Here is a 7,646-nt window from a genome sequence, read left to right on the forward strand (position 1 = left end):
CAGGTACCTTTGTGCTTTGGCTAACTTAGCCATCCGTTGATCCATCAACAGAGCAGAACAAGAGGAGAAAATCAGGGCCTGGCAAGTACTTTCCCGCCGAGCTCCCCGAAGCCGCCGGCAAGGATGTTGCCGGAGACACTGAGCCCGCCACGGGATGGCTAGCTCCGACAGAGCATCAAGCTCTTGCCATGGAGACAGCCGCTCCGATAGCGGAGGAAATGCCTTTAGTCCTCGCCGTCGAGCCCCAGGCTCCAGCGTATGCACAACATACCGTCCGATTCCTCCAAACAGGGGAACTTCCTGAGGAGCAGGAAGAAGCGGAAAAAGTAGCCCGTCGCTCTTCTATGTACCAGTTCGTCGATGACGTCCTGTACAAAAAGAGGCCGAATGGCGTTAAATTGAAGTGTATCCCTCGAGAGGAAGGACTGGGGCTGTTGGCGGAGATACATGGAGGCATATGTGGATCCCACATCGGGTCAAGGGCCCTTGCCGGCAAAGCGTTTCGGCAAGGCTTCTTCTGGCCCACCGCCCTCCAGGATGCGACGACACTAGTCACTAGGTGTGAAGCATGTCAGTTCCATTCAAAGAAGCTTCATCAGCCAGCTCAAGCCCTTCAAACCATTCCTCTCTCCTGGCCTTTCTCGGTCTGGGGGCTCGACATACTGGGCCCTTTCCCCCGCGCTGTCGGGGGCTTTGAGTACTTGTACGTTGCAATCGACAAGTTCATAAAGTGGCGAGAAGTGGAAGCAGTGAGGAAGGTCACAACACAGTCAGCCGTCAAGTTCTTCAAAGGACTGGTGTGCCGTTTTGGTGTACCCAATAGGGTTATCACCGACAACGACACGCAGTTCACAAGCCACACCTTCATGCAATATATTCAAGACCTCGGCAGCAAGGTCTGTTTCGCTTCCGTTGCTCACCCACGAAGCAATGGTCAAGCTGAGAGGGCAAATGTTGAAGTACTGCGCGGCCTGAGGACAAAGACCTTTGACAGACTGCACGAGAGTGGAAGGCACTGGATTGATGAATTGCCGGCGGTTCTTTGGTCAATCAGAACGACACCAAATCGAGCCACTGGCCAGACACCCTTTGCCCTGGTATACGGGGCAGAAGCAGTTCTCCCCATGGAACTCATATACGGGTCACCTCGAGTACTTGCTTATGACGAGCTTGAGCAAGAGAAATTGCGGCAAGATGATGCAACGCTCCTTGAGGAAGATCGTCTTCGGGCGGTTGTGAGAGCAGCGCGCTACTAGCAAGCCTTGCGCCGCTACCATAGCCGCAAGGTTCATGCCCGAAGCTTTGAGGAAGGCGACCTTGTTCTTCGGCGCGTTCAATCGGCCAAGAATTCCAACAAGTTGACGCCAAAGTGGGAAGGCCCTTATCGGGTAATACGAGTCACCAGGCCCGGCGCAGTCTGCCTGGAGACCGAAGATGCCGTTCTGGTGAGTAACTCCTGGAACATTGAGCATCTTCGCAAGTTTTACCCGTGAGGCGCGGCTTGCCGGGCCCCCGGCAAGCCACCTTTTGTACGAGCCTTGCCGATGATGCATGTAACCCTCTGTACAAAGCCAGGCGCAGACCCTGAGCATAAGTAAATGAAGCGCTGGTGCCCTAAGTTATAGCATGCATGCTAGGTCGAGTCTCGTCCTTGGTTAGGGTTGATAGTGCTTAGCAGCGACTAACCCCCAGCTTAGAGGTCGAGTGTGCATCTCTTTGTCTTTCTTTTGTCTTCTTTGGTTCACAGGACACACAGATATCCGTGCCAAACCACTTGGGGAGGAAAAAAAGAGGAACAGACCAGCATCTAGCCCCCGGTAAGCCAGTATTGCCGGGGGCTGCAAGAGCAAAGATTCACCCACAGCGAACCAGGGTTGCCGGGGGCTGCAGCTTCAGGTAAGTTCTTCATCCCTTATCATGCATTCCATTATGGACTGAGGTATGTGAAACCTCGTTTTCCCCTAAGCTACCATGCTCCCATAACTCTAGGCCCTAGGGCTCATTCCTGAGGCCAAGTTTGGTCGTAGTCGCGGAAGCGAAAGGATGAAACAAGGAGCCTGAACCCGCCTCATCCCTACCTCCCCCGTCGAAGGCGTGAGGAAGGTCGAGCGAAGTGGGGAGATAGCAAGGCCTGTTGCCGGGCAAGGAAATGTTTATCTTGAAGATATCAAGGATTTACTCCTTGTCGTGGGTTCCACCCGCAAACAAATGACCCGGCAAGCATCCCTTTTTCATTAAAAAAACATTCCACTCAGGTACAGTCCATAGGGAATGAAAAACATGAATGATGGGATTACACGTTTTAAACTCAACAAAGGCCCGAAGGCTTACAAACTAAAAAGAGATAAGGTGCCCGTAATCCCTTTATTGTCCCTCTCCTCTGGAGGCAGGTCAAGGAGGCGAAAGGGACAAAAGGAGCACCTAGGCGAGCTATGGGTGGCAGAAGACACCAAGAGAACATCTTGGTGGCCGTCCAAAGGCTGGATGGTGATGGCAGCGCCGGAAGTAGAGCTCGAAGACGAGGCGGCAGGACGTCAGCACGCGTCGAAGGTGTCAGTGCCCGCGTACTCCGACTTGACGGCCTTGCCGCCCGCCCTCTTCCTCTTCCGCAGCGTCCCAACGCCAGCCGCCCAAGGAGACGACCCCGATAAGTTCAAGGAGCCGGCGACACGGATGATGGGGTCGCCGGTGCCGCATGGAGCGGCACCCGACACCTAATCGGACCCGTCATCCTGCTGCCTACTACCCTCGTCGTCGCTGCCGCTGTCCTCCTTGTTACTCCCGCCCGAGGAGGAGTCTTCACTATCAGAGGAGCTCTCCATGCAGCACTTTGCACGGGTCCCAAAGAGCCCGAAGACCTTGACAGAGAGAAGGCCACCCTCCATCAGCTTAAAATGGAGAGTGAGCCCCTCCGTCAAGCGATGGATATGAGCAAACGTCTTCCATCCCCGACGAAGATACATCAGTTGAGGGGCGGGGAAGTCGGCGCGGACCCGCGTGCCACTGATCCCGCAGCCCCTCATGTGCAGCCACAACGACTCCGGCGGATCCAGCTCCATCTCCTGCACAAATGGAGTCGAGAGACGAAGGCGACGGCGCGGCGGTCGGCGCAGCCTGACGAAGAACTCACCAGGGTCATCCCCAACATGGCCCTCCATTGGAGGAGGAGCTGCTGGCGGAGGCGAGGCCGGCGCGCCACCCCGTCCTCCTCTTCCCCAAGCGCCCCGGCCTCGCCCACGGCCTCGCCCCCTCCCCCTTCCCCTCGCGGCTGGCTCTGCCACCGAGGCACAGGGGAAGGAGGGACGCGTTGTCGAGTGGCGACCCTCACCGCCACTGTTGAAGGACTGGGATTCCCTCTCTCCATGACGGATGGAAGGGAGGAGCAGAAGCTGAAGGAAGAAGAAGATGAAAGAGTGCGGGATGCCATCCCCCCTCCCGCTCTTTATAAAGGATCGGGGTTGGGGCTCGGCCGCCCCGCTCGGCCAATCAATATACGGAAGGCGCAGGGAGCCAAGACCGACCCGCCGCCCCAACCAGCGACGGCCCGGTTTCCCACCTCGTGATCGTGGGGAGTGGACGCCTTGAAGACTGCGCTTTAGCCCCATTCAGTAAATGGGCCGCGTCTCCACGCCTCCCTCCGTTTATGGGGAAGGCACGAACCGCCCCTTTACTACGATGTGACGCATGCCTGCGGGAACCAACCCCACGCATGCCGCCCACGTCACACGCGCCTCCCCACGCCGTGCCACGCGCGGGAATCATGGGAAGCGCAGCGCGCGAAGAATCTTACCGCGGTAAAAAACTGCCCCGCCTACCCGCGCACCGTTTTTGGGCCTAGCCCAACAACACGTTGCGCTTATGTGTGGCCCAAGCCCGGGGGCTCCTGTCGGTGTACAAAAAGAGGGGTACACTTTTTGTACCCCTATAACTGTGCACGGGCAGTCTGAGCCGCGGATACCACCACACCAAGCAAGGCAAGGGAGGTGAGCCAGGGTAAGACCGAAGCTCAAGAGAACTAGAACGACACCAAGGCCAAGACCACGAAGAGCAAAGGGGACGAAGCGGACTCCCCCGGCAAGATCTTTGCCGGGAGACAGTTCTAGCAGCCCCGGCAAGACCCTTGCCGCGGCGACTCGTCCCACGCCTACGGAGCAAATCACCCTTGAGTCCACTGCCCCCAAAGGGCAAGGATTCGGGAGACATCCCCGTGGCAGCATGCAGATCTTTGTGAAGACATTCAAGATCAGATACGCACTAAGGAGACGACAACCCTTGGCGGGATTCCAGCCGAGGAAGACCACAAGGCCCCCAGCAAGCGCCTTGCCGGGGATGACAGCAGGCACCTCGGCAAGGCCCTTACCAACATCTGGCCCATGCCAACTAAACCTCCACCACCGCATGCATGCAGCTGCTGACCCGACCAGTTGGGCACGCACCTGCGTGGCGGCATGCAGATCTTCGTGAATACCCACCACTGCGCCACCTCAGCTGCCTGCCTACCTACGTGGCATCGCAGGCGTCGCTGGCCAGGGCGCGTGTCGACACAAGAAGGAGCGGCGATGGACGAGACATGTTTCTCCCCCGTCCCCGATAAAGCAAGGACACCTAAGCAAGACACATTAAATGCGCCTTGTCATGTGATGTGAGGGATAACCTCGTAGCACTGTACCCTTTCCACCTCCTGTGTGCCACTGTGGCAACCCCTTTTTTCTATAAAAGGAGGCCCGAGGCAACCAGAGGAGGGATTCGGCTTTTTGGAGCTCCTCACGCCCCATAGCTAGCTCAAGAACACAGATATACAATCCACCAAAGCAGGAGTAGGGTTTTACGCATCCTCGCGGCCCGAACCTGAAAGTGCGTTATATCGACTAGAGGAGGGGGGGGGTGAATAGGCGCTTTTTATGAAAGTCTTCAAAACGTGGAAGTTATGAAGACAAACGATAGAAATAAACCTATTACCATGCAGCGGAAGGTAGACTACACTAGGCAAGCCATAGTCAAGTGTTCAATGAAGTGAAAGCACAATGACTTAATAGCAGTAATGTAGTAAGGATCGGGTAGGAAGATATTATGAAGCCATACAGAGCATGCAGTCACTCAGTGAAGACAAAAGATAGTGCAAACATACAATGACTTCACAAGGAGCAATATTAAGTAAAGGGAAGTGAAGATGAAACCAGTGACTCGTTGAAGACAATGATTTGTTGGACCAGTTCCAGTTGCTGTGACAACTGTACGTCTGGTTGGGGCGGCTAGGTATTTAAACCTTAGGACACACAGTCCCGGACACCCAGTCCTGAACACGCAGCTCAGGACACCCAAGGGCCTTGCGCTTCTCAGCCTCATTATAGGCTTTCACACATCTGTCAGCCAGAGTCTTCATGCACTCACGCGAACCCTGAGCTTCTGCATGTTTCTTTACAAAGGCTTCCTTGAGCTCGTGCATCATACTCTTGAAGTTCTTCACTTCCTGCACGCTGAGCTTGGCCATATGCTTCTTGAACTGAGCCTTTTCATAGTCAATCTTTTGCTTCAGTTCAACAATGCGCTGGGCAATAGCGAGTTCTGAAGCAATGGCGCCTTGGAAGGCGACACTGAGGCCAATTGGTAGCTGTAGATCTTCAAAGCTGATGTTTGGCGTGTCAAACCACTTGTCAATGAAGTTGTGGATGATGGTCACATCAAAGAGATGCAGATCATTGAAGATTTCTGCTTCTTCTTTGCTCTTGATGAGTTACTCAAGAGCGTCATCTGCTAGATCTTCATCACTTGACAGATCAATGTCGTCATTGCGCAGAATGGCAACAGCAGTTAGCTCTTGTCTGGTGTGAGTCAGAGGCATCTTGACTTTCTGGGGCTTGGAGATGCGAGATAAGTCTTCGGACTGCACACTGTCTTCAGGAGGTGCAGTTGCCAGTGGCTTCGCCCTTGAGATTTTTGGTGAGGGGCAAGGCTTTGAAGCTTTAGGCTTCTTCATCTTCTTTGTCTTCGGCGCTACATGAGCTTCTTCTGATTCAGCATCAGCTGCAGGCTCATTCACTGCAGTCCCTTGAACTAAGATGCGGGTGATGAGGCCTTCAAGGTTCTAGAAAGGACCGATGACATTGGGTTCTGCATCTCGTGTGCCATCTGCCCTTGGTGCTGAGGGACCAGGGTTGAAGTCTAGCCCCAAAGTCTTCTTGTTCTGCTTCGCTGAGTTCTGGGCAAACTGGAAGTTGCGCTTGAACAGATTGTCATCATGACACCATAGTAGTGACGATGGGTGTGCATCAGCTGGCTGTGGCCCACGGACCATGCAGGGATAGAAGCCTTGAGCAATGGCTTCATCTCTGGACCTGGGTAGAAGATTCTTGTATTGGATGTCTCCCCACTGTCTCTTGATGGCATTTTTCTCAGCATATTCTTGGGTTACAAATCGGTATTTGAACCATTGTTCTGCCCAATATGTTTGAATCCATTGGATTCGGGTCTTGCGCTGATTGTAATCCTCTTCAGGATCTGTCTTGTACAGTTCTGAGAGTTCATCTGGCAGATCTCTGGATGTTTCTCCACGACGCTTTCTGCCACCCTTCCTTGCTGCTTTCTCTGAAGCCATAAACTTTAACTTGAAAGGCTTCAACACGTTCAAAGGCTTCAAAGGTTTTCGCTTGCTGGACCAACAGGAATTGGCTTCGGGAGAATTAATGTGATGCTGTAAGAATTCTGCAAATGAATGCAAACTATGAGAACCAAAGGATTCTCCCACGGACATGTACCTGTGACAACATTAAGGTGCGAGGGAAGGGGAAGAGGTCATATGTATTCTCAGAAGATTTTGAAGATAAATCAGTTTAGAAGACATTGACCTCATTTTGCGAAGACATTCACTGATAGATAAGGAGTTGGTTCCAAATTTGTACGAATCCACGGATCAGTACAAGTGAGGAATCTAACTACTTTGTGAAGCATAAGTGAATATACTAGGCATGTTATGAGATGCAATATGAGAGAGATCTAACTTGTGTGAATAGAAACTGCTTGTGGTAGAAAGTGACAAATCCATAGGATCAACGGTGCTGTAAAAAGGAAGTTTTATTTACCACACTAAGAACTGCTAGATGAAGTGGAAGATGAGGCCGAGCAGTTCGATCTTCCGTGCCCTAACTAGGCAACGGAGGACACCTACGGCGACGGCGGAGAGGACGATGTCCGCGGTCGGCGTGAAGACGACGTTGGAGAGGTTGCGGCAGCGAAGCGCTTCGTCGCTGGCGTCGTCGAGGGCTAGCGGTGGCGCTAGGGTTCGTGCGAGAGTGGAAGAAGAGATAATGACCGCTGTGAAGTGTGTATTTATAGGTACATGGGCGACACTATGCTATTACACAGGTGCCCCTGGCGATTCGCATCTGAGGAACACGTGGCCATTATGCGGAATTTTGGGGTTTGTTCCATGTCCCACGCACGCCTTGATTGTCGGGTGGTCGTTCCTACTTCATGTGGAGGAATGAGCATTGAAAACGGACTTAACGGTTGTCTCTGTATCTTCTGCTAACAAGGACGCAGAGAAGACATTCGACAGTTTCAATAGAATGCATATGATTTGGAGAGATAGAATTTGAGATAGAAAGCATAGAGAGGTTAGGGTCCGATCACATTCACTTAGTTCAAAA

This window comes from Triticum dicoccoides, chromosome 1A, assembly GCF_002162155.2.
Source record: "Triticum dicoccoides isolate Atlit2015 ecotype Zavitan chromosome 1A, WEW_v2.0, whole genome shotgun sequence".
Taxonomy (NCBI): Eukaryota; Viridiplantae; Streptophyta; class Magnoliopsida; order Poales; family Poaceae; genus Triticum; species Triticum dicoccoides.